This window comes from Lepidothrix coronata, unplaced genomic scaffold (assembly GCF_001604755.1).
Source record: "Lepidothrix coronata isolate B3197 unplaced genomic scaffold, Lepidothrix_coronata-1.0 Scaffold6, whole genome shotgun sequence".
Taxonomy (NCBI): domain Eukaryota; kingdom Metazoa; phylum Chordata; class Aves; order Passeriformes; family Pipridae; genus Lepidothrix; species Lepidothrix coronata.
This window is the reverse complement of record NW_016690186.1, coordinates 5,186,270-5,208,963: the sequence shown is the minus strand read 5'-3', so window position 1 is coordinate 5,208,963 and position 22,694 is coordinate 5,186,270. Positions and strand designations below refer to the sequence as shown.

General features: G+C 38.2%; 1 pseudogene; it reads right to left on the bottom strand.

Moving 5' to 3' along the window:
- Positions 1-4,690: 4,690 nt before the first annotated feature.
- Positions 4,691-22,694, bottom strand: part of LOC108505136 — a 30,446-nt pseudogene continuing 12,442 nt past the window's right edge.

The following is a 22,694-nucleotide window of genomic DNA, read 5'->3' as shown; positions in this document are numbered from 1 at the left end:
AAACGAGGTCCTCAGCCTTCCTGTGTCACTGAGAAAAGAACTGAGGTCTCCCACCTGGTTTGAAACCCTTCACATTCACATAAGAAAGCATTTTCCACCCTGAAACTTGCCATCCCCTGTAAGACAAAGCCATAAATGAATGAAAGAGGGGGAGCAAGGGTGCTGTGATCATGGAGTACAGGCAGACACACACTGCCAGTTCCTGCTATTCTGCCCAAGGATTAACCATCCCCAGTCCAGACCCACCAGCTCTGTCCTGCTCTCCTCAGCTCAGCCAGCTGAGCCCTTCAACATTTGGGGCAGAGGGATTTTTTTTGCACACTTTCAGTACTGGGTCTTTGCTAAGCAATGTGTGTTCAAAGAAGTCAAGTTACCTGTTAGCATGTGAGCCATGCCCATGTACATCACCAACCCTCCCGTCAAGTGGGAATGACTTTTGGCCCCTTCTGGTCAGAAGTGGGCTTAGATCAGTGACCTTTCTGAGCAACTGAGCTCTGGACAAACAATGTTCCCCCTTCAAAAAGCATAGCAGGCAGGCAGCTCCTGCTATTCTTCCATGATATGCTACACTATCAACCTCACTGGTTTGCCTCTCTGGCATTGACATCATAAATGTGGTATTCAGTGTATTTGAATACATTTTTAACAACAAAAATGATAAGTTCAATTGTCAAGTTGTCAAGTAAGAATAAGCTTTATGTTTTATCTTTAAAAGCAAATATTTTATTTAAGATTTTTTTAACTGCAATAATCCTTTAACTTTTTCATCAGACCCTAATGCATAATGATGAGCTCTCTCCAACCAATGGTGTTTGATTTATACACTCACTAGCAGTAACTTATGACTAAGTTTGATGAACAAGAGATGGGAAAATCTAAAATCTGGCAGGTTTGAAAAAAGTCTTTTGGAGACTGTAGTTGCTATAGAGGAAGCTACCCACACAAGAAGGAAAACTTGCCTCTCAGACTCAGTGGGAACATAGTCTGAGTACACCATCATTGGTAATGTCTAACATGCAGGGAATTCTCTGCAAAGGCACAATGTTCTTCCCTTATTTTATAAAAGCAGCTGGCATAGATTCCACACTTATTTTTAAAACATTACATGTTCTACTCAAAGTTGAATGTGACCTTCTACTTCAATGTTTTACGCTATTCTTAGAGCTGACAACTGGGCTCAGACAGTCCAATGCCAGTTTGAAGGAATCTAAAAAAATATACAGGTTTCTTCTTCACATTAACAAATAGATTTATGTAAATTTATGTTTACACATTTTCCATTAAAAAATTAATATCTGGTGCAAATTGTCATTGGCGGCCACGACAGGGAATGCAAAATTGAAAGTGACTATAAATCCAGGCTTAGAGGTTCCAAACTTCCTGACTTCCCCATGTAGCTCTATTAGAAAAAATGTATTTGTGATTTAGACTAGTAATTCATAATATTATCTCACTATGTATCTAACAAGCAACACAGCCGCACAAGAGTCAGGAAAAAAAGCAACATCTTTCAGATAATTTTAAAGAGATACTTCATTGGTTTTGCATGGCCAGATTTTGATAGCGGAGACCACAGGGTTGACTTCTGTGAGAAAATGCCAGAAACTTCCACCATGCCTGACAGGGTCAATGCCAGCTGGCTGCGAAACGGACCCGCTGCTGGTTAAGGCTGAGCCCATCAGTGACCGTGGTAGTGCCTCTGGGGTAACAGAGCTAAGACGGGCTGTGGAAGAGCAGTGAGAAAGGAGTGAGAACGTGCAAGAGCAACAACTCTGCAGACATCAAGGTCAGTGGAGAAGGAGATAGAGGAGGTGCTCCAGGAACCAGAGCTGAGATTGCCCTGCAGCCCATGGTGCAGCCCACGGCGAGGCAGCTGTGCCCCTGCAGCCCATGGAGGTCCCATGGAGCAGATATCCACCTGCAGCCATGGAGAACCCCACATTAGAGCATGTGGATGCCTGAAGGAGGCTGTGACCCCATCAGAAAACTGCATTGGAGCAAGCTCCTGTCAGAATCTGTAGACCCATGGAGAGAGCCCACACTGGAGCAGGTTTGCTGGCAAGACTTGTGATCCTTTAAGGGAAGACACACTGGAGCAGCCTGTTCCTGAAGGACTGCACTCCATGGAAGGGACTCACACCGGAGCAGAGCATGAAGAACTGCAGCCTGTGGGAAGGGAAGGACTCAAGCTGAAAAAGTTCATGAAAAACTGTCTCCAGAGTCCCCAGACTAGAACAGAGAAGGGTGTGAGAAGTCCTCCCCCTGAGGATGAAGTAGCAGCAGAGACAATGTGTGATGCCCTGACCCCAGTGCCCATTCCCCATCCCCTCTGTGCTGCCGAGGTAAGGAGGTAGAAAAATCAAGAGCAAAGTTAAGCCTGGGAAGAAAGGAAGAGTGGTGGGAAGTTGTTTCAAGATTTGGTTTTACTTCTCATTTTCCTAGTCTGATTTAATTGATAATAAATCATACTAATTTCCCCAAACAGAGTCCGTTTTGCCAGTGACAGTAATTGGTGAGTGATCTCTCCCTGCCTTTATCTTGACCTACAAGCCTTTCACTTGTTTTGTTTTTCTCTCTCCTGTCCAGCTGAGGAGGGGAGTGATAGAGCAGCTCTGGTGGGCACCTGGCATCCAGCCAGAGTCAATCCATCACAGATGTGTGTTCAGCTGAGACTTCAAACATCTGTAGGGAAATGGGGCATGCAGCCCCTCTGCATAATGCAGATTAGAATTTTTCATCTTTTGATAGCATGACATTTTTCGGTTTTGTAATGATATGCCAGTTAAACCCCCTCAAAATATGCTTTTGTCAGTGAGTCCTCTAGAGATTTATTCCCATACTCAGCTTTGTGCACTGACATCAATGAGACTTGTAGCAGGAAGGACCAGATGACCTCTCAACATAACTTCCACTCCTAGTTTTCACTGAGTCACTATCTGAAAAGGTCAGCATTGCCTAAAGGGCCTCCAGGCCTGATCCCACCTCATCTGAAGTCAGAGACAGCAGTCACAGTAGCTGCAGCCCTGCAGAACTCAGGTCCTGCTCTTGCTGCACCACTGACTCAAGTGTCTTGGGAAGTCTTGGAGAAAAAATACACTGAAAGGACTTTCTGAGCATACAAAGTCCAGCTGTGTTTTCTGATTACCTTTTCAGAGGTCCTGAAGAAACACAGAATTTTTCATCCTAGGGGGTATGTCTTTTCTGTAGTGCCCTGTACATCTTGTACGCTTCCTTAGGTTATGTATTTTAAACATATAATGCATCTCTGGAAATTGAGTAAGCTATATCTTAATTATTGTTCGTATACAAAAAAACATTGAGGGAAAAAAGGGAGTTTGGGAGAGTATGGGGGTAAGAACAGTTTAAAAATAGGACAGAAAACTCTATGTCCCAATTGAATATGCCAAATGAACCGTGTAACAATCAAAAATCCCTTAAAGTGGCCAACTGGAGACTTTCATAGAGTTGAACACAGTTATCCCTTTCGCAATGAGGTACGTTTGCTTCAAGTCACCACAGAAACAGCAGCAAAATGTGTTGCTGATGAATCATTGTCATAAAGATACAGGTATACCTGAGGCTTTGGTAGTGTTTCCTGGGGAGTGTGGGATGAACTGGCCCTGCAGGACAAAGTCCTTGAGGGAGGACTGCCTTATTACCCAAAGTAACCCCAGCTGGAAAACAAAGCTATAATCACTTTTAATAGCAAATCTGTGGTAATTTTGGCTGTAGCCTCACCAAAATGAGAGCCTGTCACTTCCAGCAGGCCTTTGCTCTTATAGCAGCAGCAGAGGAAATGATCCTTCTGACAAAAGGAGCCTAAGAACAAGGGGGGAAAGAGCTGTGCCTCTTCTTACTCTACAGCACTGTCATTGCACACAACATTCAAGAATTCATGGAGTCTTGGGATCTTTATGTGGAATAGTTTTACAGATGTCATTGGTTTGCACCAGCAGAAATTCTTGCCTGTTATGGTATTTCTGAACCAGGTCTTCACCATCCCAGTTCCAGGGTCCTAAAGAGAAAACTGGGAATAATAAATAATGTCCTAGGGCAAGTTCTAAAATTATTCCAAAAGGTAAAAAAGCTACATACTGTCCTGACTTACCAGAAATATTTTCATTTCATTAATGTGGAACAAGGTCTGTTCATCTCAAAGAAAGGAACAAAGTGACCTACACCTCCCAGTAGATGCAACATATGTGGTCATTCATCTATGCTCCTTAGAAAACAGGCATTTCATGCAGCATTCACCTTTTCAGTTGCTATAACCACTATGCCAGCATGACCTCATCCTTTTAAAACTCTATGTTACATCTTTTGAACAGATAGAACAAAAAATGTACATAGTCTAGAAAGGGTAATAATGCCTTATGGAAAACCTCTCAATGGCTAGCATAATCTCTTGAAAACAGAGTGAAAGCATATTACAAAATGCAGCCAGAACTTGTCTGACATAGTTCATGATGTGAACACATCATGAGTTAACTCAATACAATTAAGTTGGCACGACAAGAGTCATACAGCATTTGTAGCACCTCCATGCTGTAGCACATGCCCCATCAAAGAGTAAGAGAAAAAACAGGGAAGTAGTCTAGAAAATGGGGTAGTAGAAGGACCCTTTAGAAAAAGTCACATTCTTAAATCCAGTATAACAACAATACTGTCAGAAGGCTTCATACAAGCAGCTCTAGATGTTTGTAAGTATATGATGCACAGGTACTGCTTCCAAGGTGATTTTTGACTTATCAATTTCAGTGCTTTTTCCTCCCCTTACAACCACCTCTACTGACATCTTACTGGCCTGTCCCACTTTTGCTTAGAGGTTGATCTCCAAGGACACAGTTTCTTGAGGAGGGCATGTCATAGCGCTTAGCCTCTCCTGGCAGCATTTTGCATAGTTTCGAAAGCATTCAAAGGTATGCCTGTGCTTTTCCAGGGGGAAATAAGAACATTCTTCCAAAACCAGCAGAGAAATACAGCTGGATTCATTTTCGCTCTTAAATGACCTCAGGCTGGTGTTCAGAGTTGATCCATACCTCTGAGGTGCCTTGACACAAAAACAACTTCTGATGCACAACTGTTGAAGAACAGTGAAATCTTTGCCAATGGTCTTTCAAAAACGGGGCTTCAGAAGGAGGCAGATAACTGGATTGCAGAGTGTGGAGGACTTTGCAAACACAGCTGTCACAGCAAAGCATAATGGAGGAATCTTATCTATTGGTCCAAAAGCTGCCCACATGGTAATAAGGGCTCCAAGCAGCAAAAAATCCAATGCACACAACAACACTCAGATTGCACAGAAAAAGAGAAGGCAGCTAGTTAAAAAACTGCATGTATGAGAAAAATAATCATCAAAACATTATATGCATAAAAACACCACCTGATTGAACCTCTTGTTTAGAGTCTCTCCAAGTCATAGTTTCTTCATACCTCAACTGCCTTCTAAACAGTTATTTTTCTAGCAACTTATATCTATCTGAAACTTACTTTTATCTGAAACTTTCAGAGTTAAAATATGTCAGCTCCTACATTTTCTTCCTCTTCCATAAAGTGCCATGAAAACTTTCTTTTAAGATCAAAAAGGAAGCCAACCTAAAGAAAAAATATATCTTTCTGGGAAAATGCTTGTCTGGATTGCAAAACCATTCCCATCCACTCATGAGCAATACTGGTTTTCCTGACTACAGAATGTCTTCCATAATTTTACTGTTGTTGCTCGACTGTAGACACACACACGTGTCTGAAAGTGACAAACTGGATTAATCCCAAGGGGGAATCAAATTAATGACTTGAAGCTAACTCTGAATGCAAAATTTTTTGTCCTAATAAACTCTATGAAGAAAGCTTTAAAAGATGTTTTTAAAAACAAGGGGAAAAAAAAACCAAAACAAACAAACAGACAAAACTCCTCTTTTTTTTTTAAATTATCACAGAGATATGTAAAATGCAAGAATAAATATCAGATCTGCAATAAACATAAGCCTTGTGAAATCTGAAGTAAACTGTAAGCATCAGCATGTATAGGAAGACTAACCTACTGGGTATCATTCTAAACACTGTTTATAACTGTAGTGCACATATATTTTAAAGACAGAAGCAAGAATATCCATGCTCTTGAAGAGGCTTCACAAGCTTGTTCTTGACAGAGGTATAAATCTTCAAGTAAAGAAGATAGTAGAGAATTCATTCAATTTAGAGTAGTGTTGGATTCAAAGGCAGAAGAAAATACATAAGGAAAGTACTTTTGTTTTCAGTTGCTAATTGTGCCACCTGCAAGTGGGAGTACAAAGCTGCTAACAAGCTCAGACAAATCCACCACTTTTCTCAGTGAGGCACTGGTTGTCGATTCAAGGTTGCAAAAATCACGGGGTTTTTAGTTCAGAGAGATGACGGTGTTGTGTTCAGAGTGAGAATGAAAGAGGTCCTGAGCATAGGGAGCTCCTCCAAATGTTATTATTTTCTCCTTAAGTTTATTTAATACTCTCACAAATTTTATTTTGCAAGAGGAAATGCACGGTGATTTCTAAGAAATACCATGAGTTTTATGAGAAATGTCTGTGGTTGTTAACTGATTTTTTTACTATGCTAAAATCTGTTTGTGAATTTACAGATGTCTCTAGAAAACCACCCACTATAATCATATTGTCAGAGGAGAAATCTCCCATTTACAGGTGATAACCATTTAGAGCTCTGACTTGTCAGAGCTCACATTAAACCTAAAGTTAAAGTCACTTGACAGAGCTGAGAGTTTGACAGAATGAGACCAGTTAGGAAAAAAATGAATAGGCAAATCCGCAAGATGGGGTGAACTTTGTCTTCACTTACATAGCGTTCAATTCTTTAAGTCAGCTGAAGATCTGTTTCTATCTATGGATATGCATATGCATGGTTTTGTAATCCTCAACTGTCTGTGGCCAGTACTCAAAAGCGAAACTAAAAGCAGTCTCTGTGGCAAATAATATGCCTAAGTACTTTTGAATCACATTTAGAAGAAATGGACATTAGAATCACTTGGTGCATTTTGCAGATGGCTGATTTATAGTTGTAATTAGACTTTGGGATTGAGACAGGCTTTATTTTTTTTCTTTTCCTATGAAAAGATATTTTGCACATATTTTCAAGGAGCTCTCAGTCAACTTCCTAAACTCTATTTATACAGTTTCTAGAACAAGGAGGGGATTAATCTTGCATAATTTGAGCTGTCCAAAAACTTTCATTCTAAACCTAAGCCATTCTAGGTTCTTTATAATGTTAAAGGAAAGAGACACATATCTCCTAAAAGTAATTGATATAATTCAAAGAATTATGTCTAAGATAGATGTGACGGTTTGTTCTCAGGTCTTTGTAACTGACAATTTTGAGGACATACTTAAGACAGCTAACATTTAGTGGAGCAAAATTAGGAAAAAGGAACGCCCTTTGAGGTATTTAAGCATATCAACTGTACATATATGTACATGAATATAGAAAGATACTTTGTTGTTGTTGTTGTTATTATTATTGTTATTGTTATTATTAGTAGTATTATCTCAAAAGGACTTCAAACTCACTGCCTCTTATAAGAAGTTTCAGAGTAGGTGCTTGATGACATACCTCCATCTCCTTAAGATCAACAAAATAACCAAGATGGTATCAAAAAGTCAGGTATGAGGAGTGGGCTAATCAAGGATGTGTTTTGTCAACACAGGATGGCAAAAAACCTCAAGTGTTTCACATGCACAATAAAAAAGGAGAATTTTAATGGAGCAGATACAAGGCAACTTTGTGAAGAATCACTAGAAATTCACCAGAGGGCCACGCCAAAGTACATCTTTCCATTTTTGTGGTCAAACAAGAACAACAGCTGAACTGTGCAAAGACAACAAATGGGGGAACATTCCAAAGGCACACTATGCCTTCAAAGACATGCTTTTTACATGTTAGCACCATTGTTGGGTGTATTTGTATAACTGTGTCTTAGTTACCTTTGAAATACTACATATGCAAGTTGCAGTGTACAGTTTTCCTAAAATAATCAGAAAAAGATTATCAAATGTACATTGTTCCAGTGAAAATACAGATGTAACAAAGCAAAATGAGTTGGCCACAATAAGGGATTTCAATTATCTACACATGAATGAGTCAAATATAATACAAGAAAAGTTTAAGCAAAGTATAAAGTAATTTTTTTTCACAAGCTCTTTCACTGCCAATGACTTCCAAAAAAAAATTTTAATTCAGTGCACAATAGAGCAGCCAAATGTTACCTGAAGATATAAGTAGCAGGATAGAAACAAAATGACATTTCTGTAATTTAAATCTCAATAACCAACTAGAATTCTGTGAATATGTCAAGAAAAAAAAATTACTTCTGTCTCAGGTAGGTTATTTCCAAAGATGAGTTAATTTTACTTCAGAAACCATTGTTGAGAATAACTGATCTGTACATTTTCTCTTTTATTATCATTAACTCACAAAGGTCGCATATCAACTACGTACACCAAGGAGAACAGTTCATAAATGAATATGACTTTCACACTACGAGGTGGGTCAACTACCCCATTTCATAGCATCACTGTGATTGATTCAATTATCATAGAATCACAGAATGATTTGTGTTGGAATGGACCCTAAAGATCACCTAGTTTCAACCTCCCACCATGTCAGGGATACCATCCACTAGATCAGGTTACCTAGAGCCCAACCCTCCTGACCTCAAGCACTTCCCGATTTGGGGCATCCACATCTTCCCTGGGCAACAGTTTTACTGTCTCATTACCTTCTGAATAAAGAAATTCTTCCTAACATCTAATTTAAATCTCTCCTCTCTCAGTTTAAAAGCACTGTCCTACCACTGTCTGCCCACGTAAACAGTGGTGTAGAGATTTATGCTACACTTGATGGACAGATGTCAGTTCTGGCTGTCAATTTTCTCCTGTGAAGGTGATACCACCTGAGATGGCAATTTCCTGTGCATCACTCCACAGTGAGACACAGGTAGGACAACAGGCATGCTGGAGTGCAGCCAAGCTGCCTCATAATTTCACCCCAGACTTAAGACCAGCACCTCTCATTAAAACAAAGAAGAGACATATTGCCTAATTTTAGACTCAGCCTATAATAGATTACAGGCTTATAAAAGACTGCAGTAACAGCAAACTGAGCCTTTACAGAACACGAGGAAATCTGGCATAAAATTGTGTGGCTGGTCAAGGAACAATGTGATGATGTGACTTAGAAAAATATGTCCAGGACTCATATAAAAGCGTAAAAAAATTAGTTGTTATGGAAACTATTACGAAAGGCACTAATTCATTACGATTTGTAGCAAGTAAAAACAAAGGTTTAGAATCAAAAATCCGTTACTGTTAATAAGATTATTTTAATGAACTATAATGCTCTCTATGTAATGTCTTTATCATAGAAATAGAGAGAAAAACAGCTTCTGCTCTGCGAGTTCTCTTTTCATAATTGGACACATCCATGGAAATTTCTAACATCTTTTCTTATCAAAGGGACCTCAAGAGTCCTGTTGTTGCTCTGCAGTATGAATAAAAGGCTGTGCCTTCTTCCCACATCTTGAAAGCAAGCCAGATTTTTGTTTTAATTATTTGTATTTTCACTCATAGATCTCACTAATTAGAAGAATCCCTATGGTCCTTTTTATCATAGAGGGATGTAAGAAAAATACTATGACAGTACACATAGCATCCCCTGTAATCCCAGTACCTGTTTTGACTGGGAAGTTTGACATAACTTATATAGTTTGCCAAGTATTGGAATATGTATTGAATAAGACAGGGTGAATTCAGCTGGTTGTCACATTTAAATAAATGATGGTTTATGTGACTGAACTACTGGTGAGAATATCCTGATGCAGTGGCACTCAGCCAGTCACCCAGGCTCAGAGAGGCAGCAGTACCTGGCTGTCAGTCTACCAGAAAGGGTCATGTTACTTGTTTCAATGAAGTGGGAACTGTGTGCATGTTGAAATCTTTCACAGCTTCCTCTTAGGATTACAGTAAGTTTCTTTACTAAGAATGCACAACGCTTGGAAAAGATACAGACTTAAAAGTAAGTGATTTTTTCAAATCCTATATTTTGAAAACTAATTGAAAAGCATGAACCACTTAGTCACTATGGTTTTTATTCAAAAAATTATTACAACAGAAATATCTTATGTGAATTTTTCTATTTCTAACTTTTAAATGTCTAATTTTTGGAGTTCCACATGTTTTCAGTAGAAAATTACTTATTTCCACATGCAAAAGCATATATGCCATTGTGTACATGCATTCTTAAATTCTTAGATTATCCATATGTATCTTGTAATTGAATATGAAACGTCCTCTAGAGTATTGTGGCATCCCATCCTTAAGGGGAAGAGAATACACAGAGATTCATAGGTGCCTGTAGTTGAAAACAAACAAGAAAGGTCAGAGGGTCCTCAAAAACTTAAAAAGTTTTAGTGACTTATAGACATGGCATGAAGATTGGTCCCATATCTTCTAAGTCCCATATCTAAGTACATGGTGGTGGATTTTGAATAAGGGGTAGTGTGAAAGAGAGACAGAGAGAGAGAATAAAGATAGGGAGGGAGATAGAGAGGATCACCATTCCTGTCTCCATCATCGATCCAGCCGATGGAGTGTCCAGGATCCTGGGGGACACCACCCAGGCTTCACAGGGGTATCTTTTTATAGGAAAAACTATGATCTTATCACTCATTTTCCTGCTTAAACTATGCAGACATAAAGCTTCTCTTGCATGATGCTACTTACCTAGGAGCAGCTCACAAACAAAAACTAACCCCCAGAACCCTCCCAGCAATCCAGACATATTAGAAAAGGGTTGGAACAGAAATTGCCATATTTTCGAGCTCCTCAGATTTCTCCCCTTTTATCTGCTGCCTTTTGCTTCCTAGACATTTGGGTTCCCTGTTTCCTGTGTCTGTACCCTAAAGTATCTAGGAATACAAGTTCTTTTGCATTGCAGTGATATTTTTCCCTCAAAAAGTAAATTTCATTTACTTTAAAATGCAAGGAAACAAGTATGTACCTTATACCCATGATGCTAGGCTACTCTAAGGATTCAAAACTGGATTGTATCACCAGTATTGCTAATAGCAAATGAAGATTCATATAGGTAAAAATTATTAATATTAAAATATTAGAAGTCACTGTTGATCACTTTCTTACCTTGTTACAGCCAACCATGGAGCTATAACTACAAGCTTCTATCAGATGTCGTGTTTAGCTACCAGTGTAATAATTATATAGTGGGCTTGCTTTTTAATTATAAAATTTAGAAATACTGAGTTATCTAGATATCTGTCATGTAGGGTGTAATTTGAGCAAGGTTTAATGGAAACAATGTAGATGATTTAGATCACTCAGACCTCAGTATCTACCACTCAGCACATAGGTCACTATTTTAGCACCTGCCTACAATTTCAGGCTTGACAGCTACTTGTGTGTCAATTAGCTGCAAATTCCACTAAATTACTAAATTAGTACAAGCTGCAGACCTTCAATCAGCCCGAAAAACTTTTAAGTCTCTAAATGCAGTAGCTTCATTGTGACAGCCAACCTCTATGTACAAAAATTTCATCTACTGAAGAATTACATTGTCCAGAAATATGCACAATTTTGAGAATATATTGTGAGAGTTCTGTCATACATCTTCATTACACTCTACCCTCACTTTAATGACATCTCTTAGGACTGATAAATGTTTGGTATATCAGTGTATTCACTATAGTAAAGAAGATTTGGGAAAATCTTCCGTCTAAATAATAAACCCTTTTAAAAACATTCACTTTCAGCTGATTGTTATATACCTGTATGAAGACTCTAACATTGTTGCTTAAGATTGGCAGCATATCAGAAAACTAAGCAATGTACAGAACATGTGGAACAGGGAGGGTTTGGTCGAGCGCAAGAAAGATACTTTTGAGTTACATCACAGAATTTTTGTAAAACCCTGTGTTCTTATGGGTCTTTTGAGAAATGCAGAACAATTGTAGCCTGTAGGCACAGACGAGGCAAAACTGCACACTGTCAGGGACAGCCCATCCCACACACCTGAAGCCAATACTAGGAATAGCAGGGAAGCAGAGCTTCAGAGTATTCAGCATCTTTCATGTCTTGGTTTAAGTATCTCTGCATACGACAGAGAACTTTGCTGGCATGTGGATGTTTCTGGTAAAAAAAATTATCAATAAAGAATAATTTAATAATACAGAAAGCTTACAATAGAAAGTCAAAAGTAAATTTTCTGCTCCTTAAGAAATATATTGCAAAGAGATGTTGAATAAGAAGGCTTAAGCATAAGTGAATTAGAAGAATCATGCCTTCCTGAGATTGTGTAATCTAAACTGAGAGGACTGCATGCTGTCCTTCCTGTGACTCATATAGGGTCCATCATTTGTGTCTTCTGTAGAACTTTTTGCTTATTTTGGCAGACAAATTAATTCTTGTCTGTAAAACAAAAAGAACATTTGCAGGAAGTGCTTAACTATTCTCAATTTATTTATGTGATATGCTTATTACAGCAGAGCCTTAAAGGATTCCAAATTCCCAGAGGCTGCAAAGGAGAACTGTGCTCTCAGAAAGTAATTAGACAAGGCTCTGACAAAGCCAATAAAATGATGTTTCTTCTTTCCTTTCACTTCTAAAGGAATTGCTATGGGTGAGACTTTTCTGCTGAGAATAGGAAGTTTTTCCTACAAATTATTTCTGACAGGGTAAGTGCAACTGTTTTCAAGTTCTGTAAGACTTAGGCCAAATGAATGCTTATAAGCAGCAAATTAATTCCAATGACTTTTTATGCCTCAAGAGACTATTACAACTTGTACCTTGTGGGAATTTTTTCTGCAAAATAATAAGCCAGTAAGACAATGCATTGCTAAAATGAAGGAAGAAGTAAAAAAATTAGAAATGAGAAATTTATATCAGGGATTTTACTCCTCCTTTCATTCAAGAAAACATAATATAGTAAAAAAAAGTAAAAACAGTAAAATACCATTACAGTACTATTGTTCAGAAGAAAAACACACCTGATTCATATTGATGTCTACTCCAAAACAATGCAATGGGCCACTTTCCAATCAGTTCTTAAGACCTTGGAACAGACTTTTGGAAGCATTTTTTTAAAAAATCTGGCATTATTTTGTGCATTTATTCTTCTGTACATACTAAGATCTCACTGTATCTGCTCCACTTATGGTGCTGACTTGTATAAGGTGAAAGTAATTCTTCTTCAGCGGTCTTGCTAAAACATGGTAAAATATTTTTAATGCTATCTAATTGCTACTGCCCCAAATATTTTAGTAGGTAACTTTATTTTTTTTTTTGAGTTCTACAATAATGCATAGCTTACAAAAGGTACACATAAAAGGGCATTCCCTCTCATATAGTCAGGCACTAACACAATCTGCCTGTAGATCTAAGTAGAAACAATGCTCTAGTGCAGCATAAGCATTTTTTTTGAAATGTTTATGTCACCTATGTACCTTCAGTGCAATCCATTCTCCTTGCATCATGGACTACCTTGGCTGCCAAGTAGATGGGATCATTATATGCATCTGAATGGATTAAATACTTAAACTCCACTTGTCCTGCCCTAGGGCCACCTAAAGTACATGGGTGAGGAAGATCTAAGTTCCCTCAGGAGAGGAATTCCAGTGGTAGATTTAGGGCCAAATTTCCCTGTGGGAGTCCACACCTCCAGAGTGCATCCAAAGCTGTTTTCTGCCCTTCCTTGCATTGTCAACACATTTGCTATATATCATGAGTTGCAAAAGCAAAGGTTTGTTCAGAGTCAGTATGCACAGGTACATACACATCACACTCTGGGCAAAAGCCCTGAAAGCCCAAATGACAAGAGCCAGCCTGTATGCAGAGTGCCCAGCACCAACCCCTGTCTGCCAAAGTGCCAGAGGGAGCTTCTAAATTTTCCTGTGAATATCACCAGTGTATCTTAGGCCATGCCCAAACATCTATCATAGCTTTGTTTTCAGAAATCAAGGAGCACCCAGTGTAATTATGAAAGCTAGCAACAAAGCATTCTCACTAATTCGGATCACAGACAAGAGTAGGAGAACATAAACATAGCACTGGTGTTCCCATCACTTGATGTTTTTACCTCTGAAGCATAATGGAAGAGTTTTTTTTTATCTGAACCATGCTCAAATAGGAATCTAAAAGCACTTGTTTTATGATCCACTATTCTAAATGTTTCTGCTACTCAAAAATAAAAGTCAATCATAAATGCAATCATCTGTATTAAAGAGAAACTCGATTTCATATCCTGCCCATATGAAATGTATGTGTTCTTCCCTAGCAAGCCCTGACAGTAAGACATGTTCAAGATGTTCTCTGTCAGTCATCTCCTACACTTGACAAAAAGCTAATTGACTCCACCTCAAATCAATAAATATTATAAAGCTGATAGTGCAAGATTAGCATTAAGACTATTTGTGTGTTCATGCAGATTCTTGCCCTTCACATGCACTTAGAAACTAATCCCTTTGAAATGCCTACAGCAAATCACAATGTTGCTTTGCTTTACAAAGAAAACCTCTGTTTAAAGTTGACAAAATCAGAAAAGGGTATTAAATGGCTGGTTTTCTTCTTTTTCTTTAAGAGTAGTTTTACCCTTTATAAAGAATTATTGAGATTTAACATCTTGTATTCTAAATCGTGGGTCTTCTGTGAAGAGTAACCTTTATCCAGTTTGATTTCCTTTATATTTCCCGTTATGCTCATAGATCTTCCCATCTGCAGTTAGCCACAGCTTTCAAGACTGCCTGTACCAGTGCATGTATAATACTTCCACTTTCAGAGCAGTGTGACATCCTCCATTAATGTTGATGCTAAAATTTCTATTAATTTAACAAAAAAAATGTAATGAGGATTAAAAAAATCCCAAGTGCTATGTCCATGCATTGTAGGAACAAAATTTAAGACCAATTAACCTCCAGGGTGTGTAAGTCTGTGTTGTTTCTCCAGAAATCATTGCATTCCAAAGATTAACAAAATCAGTTCCTTCAATAAAAAATATTGGAAAATAGATATGAATTATTCAGATTTTTCCTTTTCAGCCAAATGGATCTTCAGTGTTTTAGATCAAGTACTTCAGAGTTATCTCAGATTATAGACACAAAGAAATATAAGATGAATACCAGGAGTTTTGTTCAAGGTCATACTCAACAGAACAAAAACTGAACACAATCCCCTAGACCAAAGCCCTCATGATTTAAATTGAATGTACTGCAGACAATTCAGAGATGGTATTTGGACAAATATTTGACAAGACATCTTGCGATGCCTAGGGAGAACTATGTTGTGTTTCTGAAATAGCTTAATCCCAAGGAACTCCTGGAGAAGAGGTAATTTTCTACATCTCTGCTTGCATTCATAATATTTGTCTGTCTTATCGATATGCTCAGAGCATGTTTTCTCCAGAAACTGTCAAACCCATGCACCAGTGAAGAGATCACATGAGAGTAATTGTGTCCTCTGTATGTATTACAATTGATTTTTATGGCACTGTGTAATAATAAAAGCAATATCATCAGTTATCCAACCTTGCAAATTCACAATCACTAATAGCACTAAGAGCACTACACAGCTCCCATTACATTTTTTAAAAGTCTTGTAATTGTCATTCTAAAACAGCACAGAAAAAAAAAATATTACAGACATCTTTTAACATGGGAAGTAGATTATGATATTATCTGTATTTTATTGTTCTTTTTAAGTAAAAATATTCAATTGCTAATAAACAAATAGACTAAAGGGGGCTTAAATTGAGTTTTACGGTGTGCTTATGTTAATATGTTTTAGGAAAGTGATAGCCACTTAGTGTGTAGGTCAAAACAGGTTAAAGAAAACTGCAGGAACTTGGGAAATCTTTATGTTCACAGAGGAACCTATAGAATTTTCTTGGAGCCTCAAAGCACAGGCAGCCACCAAGCAAGAGCTTCTATAATCACATTTCTAGGCTTAGTCAAACTTGTAGGTGTTTAAGTCCCATTTTAGCTGCCCAATTAATTTTCTGCATTTAGCTTTTCATGACTGATATAATGTCCAAGCACTTCAGCTGAAGCTGGATCGAACTGTAGAGAGCAGGTCAAACTTGATCAGGACTCCTACATTACAGTGGATTGCTGTCAGAGGCAGAATGAAAAATACCAGAGGAAGGATGGGCTATAAATTGTCTCTGATTTGTTGGGTACTACGAGGTAGGCTGTGTTGCAGCTGAAATCCAGCAGGAAGAACTACAGTTCAACAAATAATAATTCCAAGTTGTCCTGGTTTCTACTGGTTTTGAGTTAATTTTCTTCTTAGTAGCTGGTACAGTGCTGTGCTTTGAATTTAGTTGGAGAATAATGGTGATAACACACTGATGTTTCAGTTGTTGCTAAGCAGTGCTTGCTCTGAGTCAAGGACTTTTCAGTTTCACGGGCTCTGCCAGAGAGCAGGTGCGCAAAAAGCCAGGAGAGAGCAAGAAGCCAACCAACCATCTGACATAAAGCAGCCAAAGGAATATTCCACACCGTAGAACATCATGCCAAGTGTATAAATTGGGGAAGCTGGTCGGGAGTCACCAGTCACTGCTCAGGGATGGGCTGGGCATTGGTCAGTGGGTGGTGATTATTGTTGAACATCACTTGTTTCTCTTGGGTTATGCTCCTCTTTCTCTCTCCCCTTTTCAATACATTTAGTAGTAGTAGATGATTATGACTATTATTACTATTATTATTGTTGTTGTTATATTTTATTTTGTTTCAATTATTAAACTCAAGTCACAGAATTTACTTTCATGTTTTCACTGAGGGAGTGGCTGCATAGTGCCTGATTACCAACTGGAGTTAAATCACAACAGAAGTGCACCACAAAGTTAACATATTTCGGTTGAATTGTTTTAGGAAAGTTACTCTCTTTTCTCCTTTCTGCTTTTATGATTTATGACTTGACTTATACCATCCTCTTAGCAAGCGTCTTCAAAGGATTATCATGTATAATTACCTGTTATTTGTATAATTATTATTATTGCAGGGGGAGAGTCTCTGCAGATGATAAGCAGTTTCAAAGTAACTCAAAGAGTTTACAGTTTAACAGTGAAGAACACAATTTTGAAGGGAAAAAAATGGAATAAAAGAAAAAATACTTGTCACTACATATTAAGCAGTTTCCCTAATGTTCCAGCAGCTCAACCAATATCAACCTGTGGGATGTACCAGTGTGACTTCCTGTGTTAACATCACAAAGGAAGTTTGAAAGAGATATCGTTTTCATTTTGCCATTTTTTTGTTAGAAATAACTCACAAGAATGACAAGTAACATTGAACATACATGTGCTTTTCTGAGTGCTATGAGCATACAGCATAAGACCAGAGTCTTGGTCTTGCTGAACAGGGGTATAGAAGCGAGTTGGGACAAGCTATGAAGAGTTTTGGAAGTTAATTAAAGAGTTAAAGTATAGTATCCAGTAGTCAAGTGAAAGACTTAAGTAACAAAATTCTACTGAATATCCAGGAGTGGGCAGGAATATACTTTAGAGCTTCAGTTAGGAAGTGTTTCATCTAAGAGAAACATTTTACCCACTCCTACAGAGAAGGAGTGGGTAAAACGTGGACATAACTCTTAAGTTCTTAAACTGCTTGCAATGAGGAAGATATTTGGGTTACAAGGTCGTATGGTAAGCAGGAGGATGGTGTTTCCCATGGTGGTCAAAACCAAGATACTCAAAGGGAGAGACAGGGCAGATTATGATGTCTAGTGTAGCTACACTGCACTTGGCAATCTAAAGAGAAGTGTCAGAGGGAGACCAAGTTTGTTAGCACAAAAAAGAGACAGCAAATCTATACAGAAGCAGATCTGCGAGATATCCAACTGTATTAGCAAATGAGAGTGTCCATATGCCTAAACAGAGAGAGAAGATAAGGACCAAAGATGAACCTAAGTGGAAATCTGAAAGGTGGTGAGGAAGATATTTAGACGGATGCACCAAACTAGAAAAATGAGAGAAGGATTCACTGAAATTGAGGAAAAAAACCAACCAACCAACCAACCAAAGACTTTCTCAGTGGAGATAGTTAAGAGAGTCAAGAGGTAAAATCCATATCTTTCAAGAGGTACATTATCTAAAGGGTGAAGCACACCTAATTTCAGCTGCAAAGTTCCTCTTCTTTTTTTTTTTTTTTGTATATTAAAAAAATAAATGCTGATCTTCTCCTTGAAAGGACATGGTTTTGCAGCAGGAAACAATTTCCACAACAAATACTGCAACCACGAGTTTAATTTGAGTGTATAAGCTAGTGAAAACCTTCAGAGGTTTTGGTTCAAAAAGAATTTACAGAGATACATTTTTAGTGACTTTTGTCCTTTATTCACCTGTACACTACAGGAATTTGATCTCTACTATACTATATAAAATCTTTAATGATATAAAGCTTAGACATGGATCTTCTTGGATGTCTGTAACTGGGCAAACAGAATTCACTCACTCAAAACCAGATTGGCTTTCATAAGCAATGGTTCAAATGCATGAGACCCAAAATCAATTCTGCACAGTGCTCCAATTTTTAACCTTCTTTTTGATTAAAAGTTTGTATTCGTAATTTTCATAAGTAATGAAGCTCTGTGAGCTTAATATCACCCTCCAGAAACAACAGAGCTATTATTTGTATGTTTAGAAACTCACTGCCATATGAAGAATCTACATAATCACAGAATATGCCAAGTTGGAAGGGACCCATAAGGATCATTGAGTCCAACCCCTGACCCTGCACAGGACCATCCCCAAGAGTCACACCACGTGCTTGAGAGTATTACCCAAACACTTCTTGAACTCTGTCAGGCTTCTTCCTGTGATGACTTCCCTGGGGAGCCTGTTCAAGTGGCTAGGCAGGACAACATTTTTGTCTGAAATGAAAATGCAGTAAGGATCAATTTTTTTTTTTTTCAATCTTTATTCCCTTCTTAAGAACTTTCTTGATCCTTAAATGGTGCTGCCCAGCTGTGCCAAAAAGGTCTTGCCAAAAACTAACTTTCAAATACCTTGACAGTAATGGTTTGTGCATTGCTCATCCTGGTAGGACCTGAGACGTACTGTTCCACTGCTTTCCTGGATTCTTTCACAGTTACCAGAATAAGGGAATGGAGTGACAATTACTCCACAAGGGAGAACAAAACAAAAAGCAAAGAGGACTATGGTGTAAGAAGTGGCCTTGGCATTTGTGTTGGTGGAATGCCAGTCAATGCAGCAGGCTGTGCCACAGGGCTCCACTTCATATTCTCCACAGTGAGCCAGGGGAGAACATGCAAAAACTGCTGCATGAGTCCAAGATTTGACCATGTTCCTTCTTGAACCTGTTCGCTGGAAGACACAAAGCAATCAGCGAAGATTAGCACGGCTGACGTGTTTGAATGCAGTTTCCCAAATGTGGGCAGCTGAGCTGGGTAAGTAAGAGGGATAACTTTTAACAGGCATTCAAAATATTACAACAGACTGAAGGTTTGTAGGAATAGAGCATGGTTTGCAACAATTTGGAAAAAAATTAGGTAGCTGAATTCTCTGATGCATCTAGGAAACTTAGCACAACATAAATCTCTATGAAAAAATCTCTATCAAAATGTACCAATAAACTCTGAAAGAAAAATTATTTTATTCAAGCTAGCCTTGCTTTTATATCAGAACTCCTATTCCAATGTTTGCCAATTATAACCTTGAGTTAAAAGATCTTACAAGTAATCAGCTGCATACATCTAGTCCTATAGTTAGTTATTAATGATCACAGAAACAAGAATTGTTTGACTGGATGCAAAAGATCTCTTCTACAAAAATACTCTCTAGGATATGCAGCCCAAAAGTGGTGGTCTATGTTCATACGAAAATTGAGAAACCTAAGACAGAAACATAAGCTTACCATAAGCTGGAAAACTAATTTTGAGGCAGCATAACATGCTCAGTAATGTCAGTGTTGAGAGACTGCAGATCCCAAACAGCACCCCACAAAATGCATAGAACAAGCAAATCTGTTTCCCATATAGCCACCTGGCAAGTAACCAAGAAAATTAATTCTTAGCCTTCTTTCTTAAATGTAATACTAAATTGTAGAAATACAGCTAGAGGTGTAGTCTTAAAAATTCAATAAAACTGTATAATTAAATTATGTGTTGGTCAATTTATAACTACAAAAGACTTTCTCATTTGAAAAGCATACATACAGTAAAGTAACTATGTTCTGCTTTATTTTCATGATTCACTTTTAAGCCATTTTCATAAAACAAAGCAGTATAATGATAATCATAATCATTCTGAAAAGAAAAATCAAAATCCTTGAGAGCAGTAGGCCTAGGTCATAAATTAATATTGCTTATTATTATTTCTGCTACTTTAATATGTGTTTTTAAAACTAGTTTTAATCAAAATGGACACATTCACTTGTAAAGGTTCTCCAGAGGAGCAAAAGTATCATCTGAATGACTACACTTCCTCCCTTTCTTTCCATACACCTGCATGATTTGCAGTAGCAGTTATCACAAGCCCCATGCCACATTCTGAAAGCATCAGCTCCTTTAGTCAAAATATTTAGGAGTATTTTGATACAGAAAGCAACATGGGAAAAGGAAAAGGAAAAACAAATGAAGCATTTTACCATCACTTGACTAGTACTACTCACAATGGATAAATGCAGCAAGAAGTGAATATTTGGAATAAAATCTCAGCCCTGCAGAAATCAAACGGGTAGTAACCTCAAATAGACACAAACAATAATTAACACCAGCAGTCCATTAAGCAATACACCTGCTAGAGCCACACCCAGATACGTAAATGCTCTCACACACAAGGTTTAACACATCACACAATTTAAGGGCAACCACCTCAGGTGGAGCTGTCTTCTACCATAGTCATAAATAAATAAATGTAGAAAAGGCTAATCCTTTTGTTTGTTTTTTCTCCTCTCACAGATGCTGTTGCTGTATTGTCTTAACTGGTATTAGAGAGATTATCTGGAACTGTTGTTGGCAAATGGAAATTACCACAAACATAGGATGATGGAAGCTCAGCAAAATCCTCCAGTTACATTCACAGACCTTTGTCTCAGATAACTGTAAACACATTTGCACTGGTGGTAATTTCTCGCTTCCTCTTTACTTCCATCGAGTTTCTTGTTGCAAAGGTCAAGCTCCTGTCTCCTGCTTAAACACTATGAACAGCAACAGGCTCTTGCTCCATCGAGAGCAGCTCATAATGAAGTAGCAGCACAGCTTTACACGTTTGACTTGAAGGAAATAGGAAATGTGAAAGAAAAGGCACCTGGAGAAATTAATTCACCTTAAGAAGCAGCTAAAGCTCCCAGTTCACATAGCACTTAAATCCACTCCATTTTAGCTTGATGATGTATATCCACATTAAATAGCATTTATCTAATTCATTTAAGCATTTCTTTCTTTCACTGTAATAGACAGTATCTAAATTCAGTTTGTCCATCTTCCCTACAGCTTCCTATAAGCTGCTTATTCTCTCTGTGGTCTGTCACTTTTTTCTAACTAAACAGCAAGACTTCACATCAAAATCCTCAGCTCTCCCACTTTCCTGGTGGCCGGTGCTGCAGCGCGTGACTGTCCTCAAGAGACTAACAAAGACAGTGACAGGACATTCACCTGCTTTTGCCCTGAGGCAAGGTATGGACAAGGAAAGGCTGAGCTCCTTTCAGATGCTAGTAGTCCGTTTTCAGTGCTCTCTCCTATCAAAATCAAACTTTTATATTTGCTAAAGGAAGGACATTCTACTCTAGAACATGCAGTTCTTCAGCTCATCATGAGTACTGAAAAGCCACTTGAGTTCTGGTTTTCTAAAGCTGTCTGCTTACTTGTCAGAGATTGACTTTCTTGGGTTTTATCCTTGTCCTTGGAATGAATTTTGGGGAATTAAATTCCCATGCTGAGAAAAGAATTTTATTCCAAGTGCCCAGTACTGGCTGGACTCACACTGGAGCATTTAAGCCACAAATTCCATGCTTCAAGGGTCATTCAGACATGATAAAAACAGGCTGATATTCTTAGTATATGCAGTGTCCCTCATCCAAAAACCATCCAACCCTACTCTTAATTTGTCTGTGATAAGAGTGGCCCCCTCTTTTTTGAGAAGCTAAAAAAGCTCTCAGTCAGACACACCAAGATGCTGGGGTTTTGCACCACTGACAATGTAGCTCTTGCTTGTCTCATCTACTTTATCCCTGTTCCAGTAATACCACAGTTTTCCCCTGCCACTGTAAATGAAAATCACTTCAAGGTTGTCATACCTTATTTCATTCTTTCTGTAATAGTAACTATAGTCCCTAGAGGCCACTTTACTCATCTCCTCTCTGACATATTTCCAGCACCAGAATTTGTGTAAAGACAGCATAAGAATAACTGCTTTAGCCTTCTGTGTGTTATCAAAATAAGAAAATAAAAACAGATATAGGAAGTGTAAAGATCAAGCAAAAATGCCCCCATCTTTGTTAATAAAAAAGGGGGGGGAAAGCCTCTATTAAACAACATTTTGAGAATCACCTGAGTGTCAGTTGCAATTGTTCTTATTCGCAGTTTTGGGAAATCCACATTTTTCTGAGCATTGTAAATATTTTTTCCTATTCTTTTACAGTAAATTTTTACCTAAAAATTTACTTTTGTCTTCAAAGAGGAACTGGAATA